The 21,804-nt window shown below is 36.6% G+C and overlaps 1 pseudogene; it reads right to left on the bottom strand.

Moving 5' to 3' along the window:
- LOC117066051 overlaps positions 1-17,348 on the bottom strand; it is a 36,722-nt pseudogene extending 19,374 nt beyond the window's left edge.
- Between the last annotated feature and the right edge of the window lie 4,456 nt (positions 17,349-21,804).

Below are 21,804 nucleotides of genomic sequence, written 5' to 3' on the forward strand. Positions count from 1 at the left end.
TAGAGGTGTTTATAGTATTCTCTGACGGTAGTTTGTATTTCTATGTGGTCGGTGGTGATATCCCCTTTATCATTTTTTATTGCGTCTATTTGATTCTTCTCTCTTTTCTTCCTTATTAGTCTTGCTAGTGGTCTATCAATTTTGTTGATCTTTTCAAAAAACCAACTCCTGCATTCATTGATTTTTTGGAAGGTTTTTTTGTGTTTCTATCTCCTTCAGTTCTGCTCTCATCTTAGTTATTTCTTGCCTTCTGCTAGCTTTTGAATGTGTGTGCTCTTGCTTCTCTAGTTCTTTTAATTGTGATGTTAGGGTGTCCATTTTAGATCTTTCCTGCTTTCTCTTGTGGGCATTTAGTGCTATAAATTTCCCTCTACACACTGCTTTAAATGTGTCCCAGAGATTCTGGTATGTTGTATCTTTGTTCTCATTGGTTTCAAAGAACATCTTTATTTCTGCCTTCATTTCGTTACGTACCCACTAGTCATTCAGGAGCAGGTTATTCAGTTTCCATGTAGTTGAGCTGTTTTGGTTGAGTTTCTTAGTCCTAAGTTCTAGTTTGATTGCACTGTGGTCTGAGAGACAGTTTGTTATAATTTCTGTTCTTGTACATTTGCTGAGGAGCATAATTTCCTTCCAATTATGTGGTCAATTTTGGAATAAGTGTGATGTGGTGCTGAGAAGAATGTATATTCTGTTGATTTAGGGTGGAGAGTTCTGTAGATGTCTATTAGGTCTGCTTGGTGCAGAGATGAGTTCAATTCCTGGATATCCTTGTTAACTTTCTGTCTCATTTATCTGTCTAAGGTTGACAGTGGGGTGTTGAAGTCTCCCATTATTATTGTATGGGAGTCTAAGTCTCTTTGTAAGTCTCTAAGGACTTGCTTTATGAATCTGGGTGCTACTGTATTGGGTGCATGTATATTTAGGAGAGTTAGCTCTTCCTGTTGTATTGATCCCTTTACCATTATGTAATGGCCTTCTTTGTCTCTTTTGATCTTTGATGGTTTAAAGTCTGTTTTATCAGAGACTAAGATTGCAACCCCTGCTTTTTTTGGTTCTCCACTTGCTTGGTAGATCTTCCTCCATCCCTTTATTTTGAGCCTATGTGTGTCTCTGCATGTGAGATGGGTCTCCTGAATACAGCAAACTGATGTGTCCTGACTCTTTATCCAGTTTGCCAGTCTGTGTCTTTTAATTGGACCATTTAGTCCATTTACATTTAAGGTTAATATTGTTATGTGTGAACTTGATCCTGTCATTATGATATTAACTGGTTATTTTGCTCGTTAGTTGATGCAGTTTCTTCCTAGCCTCGATGGTCTTTACATTTTGGCATGTTTTTGCAATGGCTGGTACCGGTTGTTCCTTTCCATGTTTAGTACTTCCTTCAGGGTCTCTTGTAAGGCAGGCCTGGTGATTACAAAATCTCTAAGCATTTGCTTATCTGTAAAGGATTTTATTTCTCCTTCACTTATGAAACTTAGTTTGGCTGGATATGAAATTCTGGATTGAAAATTCTTTTCTTTAAGAATGTTGACTATTGGCCCCTACTCTCTTCTGGCTTGTAGAGTTTCTGCTGAGAGATCTGCTGTTAGTCTGATGGGCTTCCCTTGTGGGTAACCCAACCTTTCTCTCTGGCTGCCCTTAAGATTTTTTCCTTCATTTCAACTTTGGTGAATCTGGCAATTATGTGTCTTGGAGTTGCTCTTCTCGAGGAGTATCTTTGTGGCGCTCTCTGTATTTCCTGAATTTGAATGTTGGCCTGCCTTACTAGGTTGGGGAAGTTCTCCTGGATGATATCCTGAAGAGTGTTTTCCAACTTGGTTCCATTTTCCCCCTCACTTTCAGGCACCCCAATCAGACGTAGAGTTGGTCTTTTTACATAATCCCATACTTCTTGCAGGCTTTGTTCATTTCTTTTTCTTCTTTAGTTCGTTTATGGCCTTCTCTGCATTAATTATTGTAGTTATCAGCTCTTCCACTCTTTTTTCAAGATTTTTAGTTTCTTTGCGCTGAGTATGTAATTCCTCCTTTGGCTCTGAGAAGTTTGATGGACTGAAGCCTTCTTCTCTCATCTCGTCAAAGTCATTCTCCGTCCAGCTTTGATCCGTTGCTGGCGATGAGCTGCTTTCCTTTGGAGGGGGAGATGCACTCTTATTTTTTGAATTTCCAACTTTTCTGCCCTGCTTTTTCCCCATCTTTGTGGTTTTATCTGCCTCTAGTCTTTGATGATGGTGACGTACGGATGGGGTTTTGGTGTGGGTGTCCTTCCTGTTTGTTAGTTTTCCTTCTAACAGTCAGGACCCTCAGCTCTAAGTCTGTTGGAGATTGCTTGAGGTCCACTTCAGACCCTGTTTGCCTGGGTATCAGCAGCAGAGGCTGCAGAATATTGCAGATAGAATATTGCTGAACAGCGAGTGTACCTGTCTGATTCTTGCTTTGGAAGCTTCCTCTCAGGGGTGTACTCCACCGTGTGAGGTGTGGGGTGTCAGTCTGCCCCTAGTGGGGGATGTCTCCCAGTTAGGCTACTCAGGGGTCATGGACCCACTTGATCAGGCAGTGTGTCCGTTCTCAGATCTCAACCTCCATGTTGGAAGATCCACTGCTCTCTTCAAAGTTGTCAGACAGAGTTGTTTGCATCTGCAGAGGTTTTTGCTGCTTTGTTGTTGTTGTTGTTGATTAGCTGTGCCCTGTCCCCAGAGTTGGAGTCTACAGAGACAGGCAGGGTTCCTTGAGCTGCTGTGAGCTCCACCCAGTTCGAGCTTCCCTGAGGCTTTGTTTACCTACTTAAGCCTCAGCAATGGCGTGCACTCCTCCCCCAGCCTCGCTGCTCCCTTGCGGTTAGATGGCAGATTGCTGTGTTAGCAATGAGGGAGGCTTGGTGGGTGGGCGTGGGACCCTCCCGGCCAGGTATGGGATATAATCTCCTGATGTGCCCGTTTGCTAAGACCCTTATTACAGTGCAGTATTGGGGTGGGAGTTACCTGATTTTCCAGGTGTTGTGTGTCTCAGGTCCCCCGGATAGGAAAAGGGATTCCCTTCCCCCTTGCACTTCCCAGGTGAGGTGATGCATCGCCCTGCTTCACCTCTCACTGGTCGGGCTGCAGCAGCTGACCAGCACCAATTGTCCGGCACTCGCTACTGAGATGAACCCAGTACCTCAGTTGAAAATTCAGAAATCACCTGCCTTCTCTGTTGCTCGCACTGGGAGCTGGAGACTGGAGCTGTTCCTATTCGGCCATCTTGCTCCACCCCATCGCCATGCTCTCTTGGATAACCATATCTCTTTTGAACTACAAGAGCGAGAGCTCACTCATCACCACTTTGTAAAGGGGATGGCATAAAACCATTTATGAGGGATCTACCCCCATGAAAAAAACATCTTACACCAGGTTACACCTCCAACATTGGAGATTATATTTCAATGTGAGAATTGGAGGGAACAAACATTCAAACTCTATTACTTAGAAAGTTATAAAAGTACTAAAAACTCAATAACACATTTTTTTAAAAAGTGTGAAATGAAGAAAATATAGAAAGAAGAAAACAAAAAAGCATTTATAATCTCTAAACCCAGATAGAACCACATTAAACATTTTGGTAAGTGGGTTTTTTAGGGTTCTTTCTAAATACTTAAGTTTGTATACATTTCTTAAGTAGTATTCTGAAAATAATTTTTGAATGACATTTTAACTTACTAAACTTCAACTCATATTGTATTAGATTGTGTTGGCTTTATTTAGTGGCCAAGTTTTTCTCATATATAATCTGTAGTTACCTAACTTTCCCAAGTTTTTTTCTTTCAGAATCAAATAAACATATATTTTTATTCATTAAAAAAACTTAAGCTCAAGTCTTTTACATTTATTTTTATTTGATTTAAATTTGTGGGCTTTGACCACGATTCCAAACTCCTGAGTTTACTTTTAATCTTCATTCCATCATACATCATGCTTCTATTCTCAGAACTTGGTGTTGAGGGCAAAGCCCTTTTGACACATTCCATGAGAGCCTTAATTCTGTTGGGATAAAGATATTAATCCTCTTAAGCAGGTGTCAGCAATTATTATTTTTTTTTTTTGTAAAATGCTAGATGGTAAATTTTTTCAGCCTTGTAGACTATATAGTCTTTTTATAGGCAATGCATAAATGAGCTTTAATGTGTTGCAATAAAGCTTTATTTCAAAATGTTTAAGCAGTGCCTGGATTTTGCCCTTATGTCTTAGTTTGTAGCCCACTACTCTCAAGGTAAGATTGGTTAATTGGTGTGAATCTGCATAATCGTATTGCTGTCCAGACAACCATAGGTCATAGAACTCTCTCAAGTTGTTGGATTAAACTCTTCAGGCAGGATTGTGTTCTTCAGTACCCCAGAGGTCCTATTGCTTCTCATTATTAAAAGGTGGCAATCTATCCACATTTCTTATGTCTCTGCCTTTATCACTTATTTCTACCCAGTGTTAATTATGTTGCTTGAAATAGCACAGCTATTAAATATTCTAATTGAGGAATCAAAACCTCGGTTTGTTTTTTCATTATACAGCACTAACTTTTAAATAAGGCACAATCATATCTATCACTGATTATGTTATTAAAATTCTCAAAACTATACCCCCTCATTAACTGTGTGTTAGCAAATGTTTAACAATCACCTCTCAGGAAAAGACAAACAAACCTTGATTTATAGTGTTTGATGTTATCTGCGGTTTAACCACTCCAAACATGGCCAGTTTCAAGCTAGCAACATGACATTACTCAATGTGGAGGTAGGAAAAAATGAACACAGTGGCTTTCCTGAGCCAGAGCAAACTGGTGCCAGCATACCACTGTTAAGCTCAGCAGGTCCCCTGGCATGGCTAGGACGTGTCCTTGGTTTTTGGTTACTATTTATATTTCTAGAAACTACAACCTTAAATTCTGAGGCTTTCTATTATCCAGAAAGTCTGCAACAACAACATGCTTCACCTTTCTGCTAAAGTGTATCCTCTCTTATTGCTAAAGACTTCAGGTACATTTAAAATGATCCTATGCCCTTCATAGACTTTCTTTCTGCTTTCAAAAATACCACCAGAGGCTTAATTATAACAATTTGTGTTAAGCCTACATGAATCAATCTAAAGACAAAACAAAATAAAGAGACGCATCAATCTATTTTGCAGTTAAAACTTGTTTGTAACAGCCAGGAGGAGGTCAGGCTGTCCTAATCTGGGGGCTTAGTGCAAACTTAATATAAGGATAGTCTTAAGAGTCTTAAGAATATTTTAATTCCAGTCTTTTTAGGGAACGAAGAGACTGAGCCACTCATGGTAACGTTAAAATAAAAAGCTTTGAGGGGTATGTGTTAAATAAAAAAATTACAGAATCTATTCATCAAGACTTTTGACTGAGAACTAAAATACTAAGAGACAAGGAAGGTTCATAGAAAGTCTCCAGTATATATTCAGGATAACATTTGGAATAATGAATTTTAGTGAGCAAACACATGGGTTAATACTTTCTTGTGTTATCATTTCTCCATATTCTAGGATGAAATGAACAAAAAAGAATAGAAAGAATCTTGAAGTTAATTAATTTCTCATTCCTTACTCCTTTTTCTCTAATCTCCATATAGCACACTATCACCATTTTATCAACATTCTTCTAAAGGAGGAAATTGAAACATAAAACACATCCTTATGATAAATAAAAGCATACAGGCAGGAATTGTAAATTATTTAAATTTTTTTAGGGATTGTGATTCCAAAATATTCCTTAGTAAACTATTATTGCTATTAATCACCTTTATAGCCAATAAAGTATGTTTTATGATTTTTTGTGCCAAATATATGCATTCCTTTCTTTGTGAATTAAAGAACATTTACTTAGATTTATCCAATAGCATCTTAAATATATGAGAACCATTTTAGGTTACACTTTAGATGATTTTTTGTTTCTTTTAACCCAAGTATTTTTTTCTGAGATAAAAAGAATATATGCTCATTATTAAAAATCGGAAAATATAGACAAGATTAATAAATAAAACTGATCAACTGTAACCCTAATACTTGTAGAGAACTACTGCTAACGTTTCATAGTATGTCATTTAGACTTTTTCTATATACATAAATATTATTAAAAATTGGAAATTCACTCTCTGTACAGTTTCAAATACTAACATCTTCACTGGATATATATAAGAGCCTTTCCCTGCACTCTAAAATTTTTCAATTCTGTAATTTTTATCTGCTGAGTCATGGTCTATCATATGGATACTTCATAACTTAATACTATATCATTACAATTCATCAATCTTGTATGTATAATTTAAAATCCAAATAACTATGAAAAGTATCTTTGTAACTCATTTGGTGGGCACCTGAGCTGGTTTGATTTAATTTGGTGGCAAGATTCAGCTGAACTGAGTTGAGGCTATTTATTAGCTAATTTATCCCAGTTAGAGGTGAGATATTTCACAACCAAAATATTAACAAGATTGATTATGAGGTATTGCCTGAAACCTTCAGGGGTTCAGTATATGCATTCTGCAATTATTTTTTTAAATGGTTAATTAAGAAAAAAGCCTTCCAATGATCCAAAATAGAAGATTATGGATTTTTTTGGTTTGGATTTTTTTCTTTTTATTGCTAATATTTCAGTGAACATTGATATGCAGAAATCTTTTGCATACTTTATATTATTTCCATAACGTATGCTCTACTGAATAAAAAGAAAATATGTGAACATTGTTAAGGCTATAGTTTTTCAATTATTTACCTAAAATCTTTACTACCAGCAGTGTATGAAACTGCTCAGCCTATGACATCCTCTCTTGGTTTAATAATTTAAAAATTTATTTATTTGGTAGGTGTCTTCTAATTTCATTGCTGTTTTAATTTGCATATATTTCATGAATAATGAGCTTAAATTTTCTTTATATTTTTATTATATATCTGTATCACTTCTGTTGGTAGTCAGTCCTTTGCTCATTTTTCTATTGGGTTGCTAACATTGAAAAAGTTTATTTATATAAATATTTATTTACAAAATCATATCGATCTGTATTGTTGATGCCAAATAGTCTAATTTGCCTACTAATTCTGTTTATGATAATTGATGTAGTCAAATTTATTGATTTTGCAATTATGTTATTTTATTATTATTATTATACTTTAAGTTATGGAGTACATGTGCAGTATGCACAGTTTTGTTACATAGATATACACGTGCCATGGTGTTTGGCTGCACCAATCAACCCGTCATCTACATTAGGTATTTCTCCTAATGCTATCCTTTCCCTAGTCCCCCACCTCCCCAACAAGCTCTGGTGTGTGATGTTCCCCTCCCTGTGTCCATGTTCTCATTGTTCAACTCCCGTTTATGAGTGAGAACATGTGGTGTTTGGTTTTCTGTTCTTGTGTTAGTTTGCTGAGAATGATGGTTTCCAGCTTCTTCCATGTCCCTGCAAAGGACGTGAACTCATCCTTTTTTATGGCTGCATAGTATTCCATGGTGTATATGTGCCTCATTTTCTTTCTCCAGTCTATCATTGACAGGCATTTGGGTTGGTTACAAGTCTTCGCTATTGTGAATAGTGCTGCAATAAACATACATATGCATGTGTCTTTATAGTAGAATGATTTATAATCCTGTATTTTATTTTTAAAGGAGTGATACCTATATTGTATAACATACTGTGTATTGTCTATATGATATAAATTTAATGAGTGTGTAATTAATATCCTTTATATGCTAATTTTTGCCTACCAAATTTGCTAAAATGTGAAAGAGGGGTTATTATGCACTTCTAATACTATCATTTCTGTCTACTTTAGCATTTTCTAATTTTCATATTTGCTATTACAAGAGAGCATTATTCAGTACAACAAGTTTTGTGATAGTCATCATTTTATTATGAATTGAAATGTTTTTCAACATAAAATTATTTTCCTTATATAACTTAATTATTTACCTGAATTTTTTCCTTGGTCTTTTTCTAAATGTCTTGGCCCATCATTTTTCTTTTAACGTATCTGTGCTATTTTGTTTAATTTTTTTAGGCAAACTGATTTGTTTTGAATTTAAGCCACTGAAATTTCTATGTCTGCTCATTATTTTTCTCCTTGATTCTTTTGTCAATAATTATTTGATACTTCTCCTTTTCAGTTTTTAAAAATATGTCATATGTTTCTCCATTATTTGTGAAAGTAAATGCCCTATTTTAAAATTTTACTAGTGTTATATTTAAATTATATATATTTTAGTTTTTATTTAATTGTCATACTCAATACTTAAAATATTATCATTTGATTCCCCATGATGTAAATCTCATTATTCGGCCACATTTTATTTCTCTTCTGTTTATCATAACTCTGCCTATTATCATTGCTAATATAATTTCATATGCTCTTCTCATAATACAGCCTATCAGGACAGAGATAGTCAATAAAACTGTCTAGTAAATAAAAAATAGTAAATCAAATAGTAAATAAATACAGTAACCCACATTGGATAATATGAGATTACTATTCATTTTAATTAGCAAAGTTTATCCATGGCATTTGTAACAGTTTCTAACAATCAGCTTCCTGTCAATTTTAGTTTTTAATGTTGCTATTATTTTATATTTTTGTGTTTTTATAAGCATTTTACTTGGAAAATGAAAAAAGAGAACTTAGTCAATCTTATAATGTTAACTAAACACGAAGTAAAATCTTTCAAATTTACTTTTATGCAGCCTAAATAATTCACCTCCACTTCTTTAAATTAACTCTCTAGAGCTCAAAAAGGGATGTAAAATGTGGCAAGAGTGAGAGGGGTAGCTCAGCTAGGGTTGTAGTTATTTGTGGTCGTTGGTCATGTGTTACATTGCAGGGATATAAGGGCTCACTCTCTGACATCTCACTTATACTCTCAGGCTTTGTATCATCTTTCTTTCTGAGGGGGTGTCAGGAAATTTTCCTTTATGTCAGAAACAATTAGCTCCATACTTTTCTTCCCTTGTTTTCTCTGCTCTACAGAGCAACAGATCTCATTCCTCATTTGGCCAGGAGTGTATGAAAATAAGTAAAACACAAGTTGCCAGATTGAAGTGCAGGTAGGAGAACAATAAATGGCTCTTATTTATCTTACTTTTCATCTTCTTATGTGTGAAATCTCTGCATTGAAAAATAAATTAACTCCGGGTGATTGCAATCACTTCATCTTTTTTGTCCAGCTTGCCTTTCTGCCTGTCTGTCTTTCTTTCTTTCCTTCCTTCCTTCCTTCCTTTCTTCCTTTCTTCCTTTCTTCCTTTCTTCCTTTCTTCCTTTCTTCCTTTCTTCCTTTCTTTCTTTCTTTCTTTCTTTCTTTCTTTCTTTCTCTCTCTCTCTTTCTTTCTCTCTCTCTTTCTTTCTCTCTTTCCTTCTTTCTTTTTCTTTTCTTTTCTTTTTTTTTTGAGACCGAGTCTCACTGTGTTGTCCAGGCTGGAATGCAGTGGTGCAATCTTGGCTCACTGTAACTTTCACCTCCCAGGTTTAAGTGATTCTCCTGCCTCAGCCTCCTGAGTAGCAGGGATTATAGGCATACACCACATGCCCCGTGAATTTTTGTATTTTTGGCAGAGATGGGGTTTTACCATATTGGCCAGGCTGGTCTTGAAATCCTGACCTCAAGTGATTCACCCACCTTGGCCTCCCAAAGTGCTGGGATTACAGGTGTGAGGCAATCTTCCCAGCCCAGCGTTCCTTCTATGTATGAAAACTCCAGGGTTGATGTGGTTCTGTCTCTGTTGACACCCTGAGCTGTATGGAGGGACTTTTTATTCTCAAGTGTATTAGATATTTTTCCTTTTTGCTGTTAGTGCACAATTTCAGTCTGATTCTCCCCAAGTTGGGTTCTCTTCAATAGAGAACTTTTAACTACCCTACTCTCAATTTCTCATATCATGATAGATCCAACCTTCATTATTTCTTGCCTAGATTGGACAACAAAAATCCTCTTTACAGATATCCTTGCATTCAGTCTCACACACTCTTTTCTAAGCTCTTCTCCAAACATCTAGCCTTGTGATTTTTCTATCACCAAATCCGAGTATATCATTATCCTACTAAATATTCTAAATGTTTCCCACTACCTTCAAGGGGATGGTCTGGCCAAATGCATAATCCCCTTCACACTCTCATACTAAACTATCTCTTTATTAACTTATTCAACAGAGCCTGGAACATTATATCTGCTAAATTAATGTTTTTAGGCCATATGAGTAAATATTTGTGGATTTGCCAATGGTGAATATTGTGTTCAGGTGCATCATTGAAAGAAAGAAGAGTAGGAGGCACAGGTAAACAAAGCTAGTAATAGAAAAGCAGCAATATCAGAAAGTAGTTTCCAATTTACTTCCTGGAATTTTTATAATGACTAAGGGATGGTTCCTATTTAAAATAAAGTTTAAAGAATGAAAAGAAAATTTTCAGGTTTGGTGAGGTAGTAGAAAGGAAGAATATAGGCTTAGTGTTAGAGGCTGTGCAGGAGAGAGGTGAAGTGTGCTTTTGAGGAAGTCAGCCTGCATTATAATTTGACTTTTTCACTTTCTAACTTGGGAGAATTACCTAACTTCTTTGAGATTTGGTTTCCTTGGCTAAATAGTTATTACTAGAATCTACCTTATAGGCTGAAAACTAACCCAGCTCATTTAAGAGTTTAACATCATAAGCTTTCAGTAAAATATAGCTATTAATGTTATTATTATTCTTAACCTCAAAAGAGAAAACTGTTAGCTTTTTGCTAACTTTGTAAAACAGAGTTGAATTATATAAGCCATTAGCTGTTCCTTAGTCTGTAGGAAAAGTTGAACTGTTAAAATAAAAATAGAATAAGTCATCTTACACTCATTGATTTCAAATTTTCTATTTAAAATTTCCGACTCTTGTCTTTTTTCCCTTAGGTTAGACATTTGACTCATAAAATACACTTCAACCTCAGAATTCACTTATGGTAGTAATAATCATTGAAACTGTAACTTAAAAAATAAGTTTATAAAGTATTGCATAAGGCTAGATGAGAGCAGTCCCCATCCTTGAAGTAGTTCGAAGAGAATTTAAAGGCAGGTTCCACCTACGTTGTGACATAAAAGCCCTCATTTCACTTAAAATTGTTTTTCTGGTCCTACTATCTGTTGTCCTTCCTTCTAGGCCCCATTGTTTGGCCCCACTCAAAGAAAGATTTACCATCTTTTTGACTAAGAGAGAGGTAAAAAAAAACAAATCCAAACCCCACAACAACTATTGACCGTAAAATTGCTTTCACTTGGAGGCACAGGTGGAGCAGGTGGAGAAAAGATATAAAAACAAGGAAGAATTGAGTTATTTTCAGGGAATTTATTTGGTTTAAGGACACATCTAGCCTATTATTCACTTTCTTCCATTCTGAAACATAATTGAATTTCAATGAGCTTAAGGACAAAGAACAAAATGTGATGCTACTGTTTGTATTTATGTACTAAACACAGAGGGTGCTTCAAAAGAGTGTTCCCTTTCTCCAAATCGTTTGTTTGGTATGTTTATGTGAACTTTTGAACTTTGCTCTTCCACTCAAGTGCTAACTTGAGGCAAGATAGCACAAAGACCCCAAATTATGATATTATTACCTCTCAGAAGGCATAACACCACAAAAATGCAAACATGTTCTAAATACAAGGATAAGGTTTGTGAATCCTTAAAAAACTTCTGTTGTTCCTTTTCTCATGCAAAAAGTAAGATAGGTTTTAGGTGGATAAAACAACAGAATTCTAGAATTTATATAAATTGTCGTGATTTGTTTTTATTTTCATTGTTGTTGCCTTAATGTGGAAATGTTACAGTCATCCTGCTGTTTATAGAGAACAAAATGTCCTCTAGTTTAAATCCCTTTAGCTTTAATGCCTGAGTTAAGATTCATGCAAGTAAATGCTGCATTCTACCTAACAATAAAAAGATGAAACAAACAACACACAGGAGTTTGTTTATGAATCTGCTATAATCCAAGAATAAACAGTGTTTTTAGAAAAATCAGACCTTTAAGATTGCAATCTTAATGAGAGGCAATTAGATCTGGTTTTCTTAGAGATTATAACCTCATGTTCATTTAGAAAGCTTTATCTTAAGTAAAATGGAAATAATAAATATTAATTTCATTGCAATATAATGCAACCATCTCTGTTCCAAACTTGACTTCTCAGTTTCTGGCCCTTCACAGATTTCTTTACCCACCAGTGTTGAACTGACCTCCCCTAACCTGGGAAGTTAAATAATTTTTCAAAAGATTTGACCAAATCTCTGTTCCTGATGCCTGCATATACCCATCTTCAGTTGGGCTGTTTTCAAATTTCTAAGTTCAGTTTAGGCACTGAAATACCTTAGAAATGAAAAACCATAGAGAAGTATAATTGTAATAAGCTCCTTGTGAGGTATATTACTGTAGAGAAATGATCTTACACTTTCCCAACATTTACACAAGCCTGTGTGGCATCTCATTATGATGACTTTTTGCAGCATGAGTGTATTGAAAAGTATAGTATATGCTAAGAACATTCAAGTTTCAAATTAATTAATGAAATATTTGCTTGTGTGCTTTTTACCATCTTCCTGAAATTGAAAGTAATGGCAAAAATCATAATTACTTTTTTACCAACCTGATAATAAGCTCATCAAAGGCATTCTTCATTTCTATTACAGTTTTTTTAATCTTTAGTATTTCATTTTGGTTCTTTCTTAGGATTTCCATCTCTCTCCATAGATTACTTGTCTGTTCTTGTATGCTGTCCACTTTATCCATTAGAACGTCACCATATTAATCATAGTGGTTTTAAATTCCTGATCTGATAATGCCAATGGCCCTGCCATATCTGATTTTGGCTTTGATGCTTGCTCTGACTCTTCAGCTTGTGTTTTTTGCTTCTAGTATGTCTTGTAATTTTTTCTTGACAGTCAGAAAGGATGTAATAGGTAAAATGAACTGTTATACTCGGCTTTTAGTAACGTGGTGGTAAAATGTGGGGGGAGAGAAAAACGTTGTATAGACCTATGTTTAGGTCTTAGTCTTTTGGTGAGCCAGTATCTCTGGATTGTGAACTTCACATGTCCTTCTCATTCCTCAACCACTTTGTGTGGCATGGGATAGCTAAAGCGGGCTGGAGCTGGGTATTTTCCTTTCCCCGGGTCTGTTAGATTGTGGGAAATAGCAGCAGGTTAGGCTCTGGTTAAATGGTTTCTACTGAGGGCAGATCTTGTTAGGAAGAAGGGAATGCTCTTCATCTTTCTTGAAGGGTATACTTAAAAATGATTCATTTTTCCTTTCCTCTTCTCAAAGTATGATGATGTTTTTCTATGATATTCACTGTGAGAACACGGTAGAATTCCAGGAGGTAGAACTCACAAAAGTGTTGGGGCCTTGATGACTGGGTCCCCTGGATGTTTTAAATTCTCATACTTGTCTGCATTGAGACTCCAGCAATTACTTATCAACTACAGTTTAGGTTTTCCTACCCTGGCACTGGTTTTCATGGAGGTTGCTGCTCATGAGTTTCTGATTTGATGAGCTCTGTGATTCTCTTTATTCTCCCGTTGGTCTTTCCAGTTGGGGTGTAGCAGTTTGCTCTATGATCTCACTTCTCTTAGGATCTAATAAGAGTTGTTGACATTTTGATTTATTCAGCTTTTACCTGTGTTCAGGACAGAGTGATGACTTTCAAGCTTCTTATATTGCTTCACCAAAACTCAGACATGATTTTGATTTTAAAATATATTTATCCAAAAGACCAAAAAAGATATAGAAGATCTGAAAACAAAATTATCAAGCTAACTTAACAAAGCTGTGGAAAGCACTTAGCCACAAATAACAGAATTCACTTTCCTTCTAAGGCACATAAATGCTTAGCAAAATTTAGATCATAATGTAAGTTGAACAAATTTCAAATAATTGAAATCATTTGGGGCATAATTTCTGATCACAGTTGAATAAGTTCAATGTTTAAGAAAAAAATGGCCACAATGACGTTAATAGTGAACACAATACCAGTGAACCGGATATATCCCTTTTACCCTAAAGAATTTTCAGTTTGCCTTAGCAGGGTAGATTGTAAATTAATTAGATATTATCATTGATATACTTAGTAAGAGACGATTATGAAAAAGTAGATTCAAATGTCAGCAGTCAAGGGGTGACTAATTTCTATGTAAGTAAACATATATGTATAATTAATGTAATTAAGTTTACAGTGGCATTTTAAAGCCAAAATGACTGTTAATTCAGACTTAGCATAGAATTTAGCAATCTAAATTATTTTATGATAAAAATAATAAATATATTCCTTTACGATCTTAGCAAGTTACTGTAGAGAAAGATGAGAAAAAGCATTAAGTTGCAAAGTTATTAATGTAATTTACTTTAGAACTCCATTTGTATACATTAAAATATATTTGTCTTGAAATATTATTGCAGATCCAACTGAACAGTTTGAAGATGAGAGTGTGCACCCAATTAAAAGTTCAGTAGTAGTCAGGTGCTCTATATGCTTACTGTTATTTCTTTATTATATTTGTTGAATTGCTCAAGTCAAAGATGTCTACCATGTAATGATTTGCTAATTCAAGAAGTATCATCCCAAAACAGCTCCCCGCTGCCTCCCCTATCATCTGCTCCTCATTTATCCTAGTTCAAATATTCCACCTTAGATTCAGACCAAAGATGACTAATTAAATGCTTATAATTAGGAAGCATATCTATTGGCTACCTGACTGCTGGGTTTATTTAGCAGTTTAAGATTTTGCATCAGTTTTGCCAAAACTAGGGGAGGGGAAATAGGGCAGGGACCGAATATATGCCTGGTGGATGCACATTGATTTTAGAGGGACCTAGTAGGTTCTGATAGTAATCTATGAAGTAGGATTTAGACCTGGGGTGCATCTTGAGTCCTTCCCTTAATTTGTACAATAATACCATCATCATAAAGCTACATTCATAATTTTAATACATTACTAAATAATTTTACACCTCACACAGATAAGTTTCTGATTTCAATGAATCTCATTTGATCTTTTGACTCATTCAATGATTGCATGTTTGAGATCCTATGTAACTCATGCACTAAAACTGAATGTTGAAACTTTGGAATACTGCCTGGTTTGGAATCCTAAGGAAATTTAGACACATGCAATTCAGTAATTCACTCAAAAAACAGTTCGTTGTGGTGGGCAATCTATCAGATATTGAGCCTATACAGAATAAAGGATTCACAGTCATTGCTTTATGGAATTTACAGTCTATAGTGTATTCATGTGGATGGGGGACACATTCATCGAAGTTCAAACAATGTAATAGAACAACAGTGATGACTACTAGGAAAAAATATTGGCGGTGGGAATTTCAGAAAAGACTTCTCTGAGAAAAAAATGTTTGAGCTAAGATCTAAAATGTAGGAGTTAACCAGGGAACTCCCTCAATGTCTAACTAATGCTCCAGGAATAATACCAATTCCCTAAAACTCTTATAATTGCAAATTTTAGTTATTATCATTTTGGACAGCATTGTAGATAGTTTTCTATTTTTTATCTAAGTTGGGTAATGACATTACTTTAATAGCATTTTATTAGACCATGGAAAGAGAAGCAGAGACTAAAAGTAAAGCAAAAATAAAAAAAAAAGTCTTAACAGCTACTATTTATTTTCTTGGTTTTGGACTTATTAATTTTAATATTAGGCCAGGCAACTTTGAACTTTTATGGAAGAAGTTTTTGCTCTTCACTACCAAAGAATATGTATTTTCTGCCCCCACCATGAATAAAACTCCTTCCCTTTTGTAGTCTACATTTATATTGCCTTTTCTCATCCTCATTGTCATGAACGTTATTCTGCCACATCTTAAGGACAAAAGCCAAAGTCTAGATGAATTAAATATGATATGTTGCTTAGAATGTCAGGTTCTGCCTCATCACTATCCTGGGTGAGTCAACATTCACGTTAATGTCCCTTTCTCTATCTCACTCTTACATCCATATCCCCACCCTCTACTAACCTGCTGACCATTTAATCAAAATAAGCCTTCCATGATGATACCCTGGGGCTGAGCATCACTAAAACTCTTCTTCAGAATTTTAAACCATAACCTTTGTAATGTCAACCACAACCTATTTACTGTCCACCAACTTTCTTATTCCTACCAAAGTGGCAGTTTATTATCCAATTATGTTCTCCCAATTTCCTGGCTGTGTTCTGTTAAACCTTGAATCTACTCCTAACCTAAAACTAGGCTGATGATATCCTCCTCAGAAATTACTGATCTTTTCCCTGCTTAATCTTGTGAGGTCTTTTTGTGAAAGCATAAGCCTGATTAACTTACCCCAAATACATTCCTTGATTTCCTTTCTAGGCTCCTAAACATTGGTTGAGAAATAACCAAGCCATGCTGATTTGTCTCTTCAGAGTCCTGCTATCAAACTCAAATGGGTCTTCAGTGCTACTCAATAATTCTGGCATACATTTCTGTTGGACTCCGGTATATTTCCACTATTGTAAAATTTTTTGCTCCCTCCTAAAGTCCTTAACTCCAGCTCTGCCTTTTAACTCACAGAAGGTGATTTTATCTCCTAATCTGTAGAGGTATTTAAGAATATATACTGCTTGATCTTCCTCAACTTTTTGTGCCTTAAGTATTTATATACCTTCCGACCAGGTGCGGTGGCTCACACCTGTAATCCCAGCACTTTGGGAGGCCGAGGAGGGCGGATCACCTGAGGTCGGGAGTTCGAGACCAGACTGACCAACATGGAGAAACCCCATCTCTATTAAAAATATAAAATTAGCCGAGCGTGGTGGCACATGCCTGTAATCCCAGCTACTCAGGAGGCTGAAGCAGGAGAATCGCTTGAACCCGGGAGGCGGACGTTGTGGTGAGCCGAGATAGTGCCATTGCACTCCAGCCTGGGCAACAGGAGCAAAACTCAGTCTCAAAAAAAAAAGAAAAGAAAAGAAAAGAAAAAAAAAAGTGTATATTCCTTAATCTTGTATTTCCTCTTAGGAAAAAACATCTGTCCTCTTATATAATAAATAACACGCTGGTTTATTTAGATTTTCTCTAGCTCTTTATATACTACTGGAATGTAGTACACATTACTAGTTGGTTTATTAAAACTAATAGTAGTGTAAGCAGTCAATCCAAATCTTACTTATGAAATTAAGTATAAAGTCTTTGTTTATTTGAGGTACATGAACAATGATGGTTTATAAGCATTTAGTGGATCAGAGGACTTTGGGGCTAAAATCAAGGGTCTGGTGTGGCTTATTAGGAATCTTAAAAATAAATTTTTTCTGTTGGGAATCTTCATGAACCCAAACAGTTTTTTACCCTTACCTTCCATTGCTACAAAGAAAAATGGAGAAGCACAGGAGAAGTAGAGTGGGGTCCCTTATCCAAACTTATAATCCCAGAGCTTACGTTTCTGAGTTCTATTTTTGAAGGCAAACATTGGTAGACTGGGGACAGCAATGGTCTTTAGAAAGCTCTTTTCTTGATAAGACAGTCAATCAAAAAGTTTACATAAAGAAATTAATTACAATGGCAGGTTATTTCATTGGGGAGATTTTTCAGATTTGAATTGTTATGTAAAAGTGTTCTGGAATTTTTTAATTTTTAAAAATGTGCTTGCAATTGATTAGGAATCTTGAAGAGTCTTCATCAAATAAGTGATTTCTAGAATTTAAAAATTGAGTTAAAATCTTTTCAGCAAGTATGCTGCCTTATTCTTTCTACTGCCAGATTCGAAGACTTCTAGTTATAGTATTCTATTAGCTTCTAAATGTTTTGTATGCTGATTTTTAAGAAATAAATGCATTGTTCAACTGTAAGTCATGCTCTTTTAAGTGGAGAATGATAAAATTGAGAGGAGAAAATTGTGATCACATTATAAACACTATTTTTTAATTTGCTTTTAAATGTAAAAACGTATTGTAATCCCTTTTTAATAGACATATTACCTAGTAGTATTAGTTTTAGTGACTGCAGTACCTTCTATCCTTCATAAATTCATTTAACAAGTAGTTGTTGAGCATCTACTACTTATCAGGTGACAAGCATAAGGCAATGAACAAAATATACAAAACCCTTCTTCGTGAAGCTTGATAACATTTTCTTATACAGCTGTGTTGCAACTTTTTTTCCCTTTTTATATTTCTGCATGAAGTACTTAAAATTTTTCCCAGATTTATTGATATATATTTGACAAATAAGAGTTACGTGCACTTAAAGTGTAGAAGATAGTGTTTTGATACACAAAAACTTTGTGGAATGATTACTGAAATCAAGTTATTAAGCATATGCATCATCTCACATAGTTACTTTTTTGTGGTAAGAAAACTTATAATCAACTTTCTTAGCAAATTTCAATTATATAATTCAGTGTTAATTATAGTTACCTTGCTTACATCAGATATTCAGGACTTATACATCTCATATAACTGAACTTTTGTACCATATTAGTCAGGGTTCTCAGGAGGGACAGAACTAATAGATATATATACTAATAGATATGTATATGTATATATATATCTTATTATATATATGTATATATAATGTTATATATATTACATAATGTATATATATCTTGTTATGTATGTACATTATATGTTATATAACATATATTATATACATATATGTATATACATATATGTATATGTACACACATGTGTTATATATATCTTGTTATATATATGTATATGTATATAAAGGGCATTTATTAAGTATTAATTCACATGATCACAAGTTCCCACAACAGCCCATGTGCAAGCTGAGGAGCAAGGAGAGCCAGTTCAAGTTCCAAAACTGAAGAACTTGGAGTCTGATGTTCAAGGACAAGAAGCATCTAGCATGGGAGAAAGGTGTAGGCTAGGAGGCTAAGCTGGTCTAGTCTTTTTACATTTCTCTGGCTGTTTTATATTTGCTGGCAGCTGATAAGATGGTGCCCACACAGATTAAGGGTGGGTCTGACTTCCCCAGCCCATTGACTCAAATGTTAACCTCCTTTGGCAACACCCTCACAGACATACCCAGGACCGGTACTTTGTATCCTTCAATCCAATCAAGTTGATGCTCAGAATTAACCATCACAAGTCCACTCCTAGTCAACTTGAACCCATACACATCTCCTGAGATCATACATAATCTTCAAGTAAGGACAATAATAAGGTCATAATTATGCCTAACATAATACAACTATCCTTCGTACAACTGGAAATGTACCAATCCCCAGACCAAATGCTATTACATAAAGTTAACAATACTAAAATGCTGATACAAATTCAAAAAGTCTTATGTCACATGATAAAGAAAAAATAATAAAATGAAGATTTTCCTTAGTACAAGTGTATACATGCACAAACATGTTTTTAACAAAAGAAGGAAGAAATACTCATGACAATTACAGTCTTTGTTTCTGCAGTTGGTTACGTGGTCGTAGCTGGTATTGATGACTACCTTCTTCTACTACCCATTCTGTATTCCCTTTGTCTTTAGCAAGCACCTCAGCAGGTCATGGTTTTTTTCCTGGTGGAGTGACCCAAACCTTCATTCCTGAAGGGTCTGGGCCATTTGTAGCCCTGCCTGGATTGGGCCATTGTAGTTTCCCTTTGACCTTCATCACAGGGCATGGTAATGCTAAGAGACACTGTAATGCCTTGTGTTGTAGAGTAGTAGACTGATTTCATCTTGATAGTCCAGGTCAATCACCCCAGTCAGCACTGTAACTCCCTTCTTATCCTGTTGACTTAAAGGTAGGAGGAGCCCAAAATGTCCAGGTGGCAATCTTAACTTCCAGTTAAGAATCATTGTTGTGTCTCCTGGTGGCAGCATTCCTCCCCCTGGAACTAAGACTCTAGGCCGTCAGAATGTAATGTGGTAACGGGAAGCAAAAATTTTGCACCATCACTAGGGGTGATGGTGAGTGATGCCACTTCCACTTCCACCCCTTGATTCCTGGGCCTGTGATTCCTGGGCCCGTGAATCCTGGCCAAGGAAGAAAGAGTACCATATACTGGGCGCTGATTCAGAGCATACATGGCCTCCTGGAGAACTTTTCCCAAGCCCTGCAAAGTACTGTCAACTAGTTAGCACTGTAATTGTAACTTTAAAAGGGCATTTCACCATTCTATCAGTCTAGCTGCTCCAGGATGATGAGAAACATGGTAAGACCAGTGAATTCCATGAGCATGAGCCCACTGCCACACTTCTTTAGCCATAAAGTGAGTGTCTTGGTCAGAGGCAATGCTGTGTGGGATCCTGTGACAGTGAATAAAGCATTCCGTGAGTCCATGGGTGGTAGTCTTGGCAGAAGCATTGCGTGCAGTATAGGCAAACCCATCCCTGGAGTAAGTGTCTCTTCCAAAGAGGATAAACCTCTGCCCTTTCTATGATGGAAGAGGTCTAATATAATCAAGCTGCCACTAGGTAGCTGGCTGATCACCCTGAGAAATGGTGCCATATCAAGGACTCAATGTTGGTCTCTGCTGCTGGCAAATCAGGCACTCAGCACTGGCCATAGGGCCATAGCCAGGTCAGCCTTGGTAAGTGGAAATTCTTGTTGCTGAGCCCATGTGCAACCTCTGTCCCTGTCACCATGGCCACTTTGTTCATGGGCCCATTAGGTGATGACAGGAGTGTCTGGGGAAAGAGGCTGAGTGTTATCCACAGAACAGGTCATCCCATCCACTTGATTATTAAAATCCTCCTCTGCTGAGGTCACCCATTGGTGAGCACTTCACAGTTTTTGACCACTCAGAGAGGTTGATTCACATACCTCTTCCCCAAATTTCTTTGTCGCCAATTTTCCAATCATGCTTCTTCCAAGTCCCTGATCATCCAGCCAAACCATTTGCTACAGCCCATGAATCAGTATATAATCACACATTTGCCCATTTCTCTTTCTATGCAAAGTGCACAACCAGTTGCATTGCTTGAAGTTCTGCCCACTGGGAAGATTTCCCTTCACCACTGTCCTTCACAGGTGTCCTAGAAAGGAGCTGTAGTGCTGCAGTTGTTCACTTTTGGGTGGTGCCTGCATATCATGCAGAACCATCTGTGAACCAGGCCCTAGTCTTCTCTTCCCCTGTCAACTGATCACAGGGAACTCCCCATAAGGCAATCAGTGCAGGCTGGGGGAGAGAAGGCAGGGTGACAGGAGTGGAGACCATGGGCATTTGAGCCACTTCCTCATGTAACTTACTTGTGCCTTCAGGACCTGCTCGAACCTGATCACATATATACCACTTCCATTTGATGATGGAATGCTGCTGTGCACGACCCTCTTTATGGCTAGATGAGTCAGAAAGCACCCAGTTCATGACAGGCAGTTCAGATCACATGGTGACTTGATGATCCATAGTCAAACGTTCAGTTTCCACGAGAGCCCAGTAAGAGGCCAAGAACTGTCACTCAAAAGTAGAGTAATTATCTGCAAAAGATGGCAGGGCCTTGCTTCAAAATCCTAGAGGCCTCCACTATGATTCGCCTATGGGGGGCCTGCAAAGACTCCAAACAGCATCTCTATTTGCCACTGAGACCTCAAGCACCATGGGATCAGCTGCGTCAGATGGCCCAAGTGCCAGAGCAGCTTGCACAGCAGCCTGGACCTGTTGCAGTCTTCTCCTGTTTTGGACCCCATTCAAAACTGGCAGCCTTTCGGGTCACTCGAGAAATGGGCCAGAATAACACACACCACATGAGGAATGTGTTGTCTCCAAAATCCAAATAGACCCACTAGGCATTGTGCATCTTTCTTGGTTTTCTCTTGGTTGTAGGAGAGGCCAAATGCAGCAACTTATCCT

Source organism: Trachypithecus francoisi, unplaced genomic scaffold (genome assembly GCF_009764315.1).
Source record: "Trachypithecus francoisi isolate TF-2019V2 unplaced genomic scaffold, Tfra_2.0 Lachesis_group2, whole genome shotgun sequence".
Lineage (NCBI taxonomy): Eukaryota > Metazoa > Chordata > Mammalia > Primates > Cercopithecidae > Trachypithecus > Trachypithecus francoisi.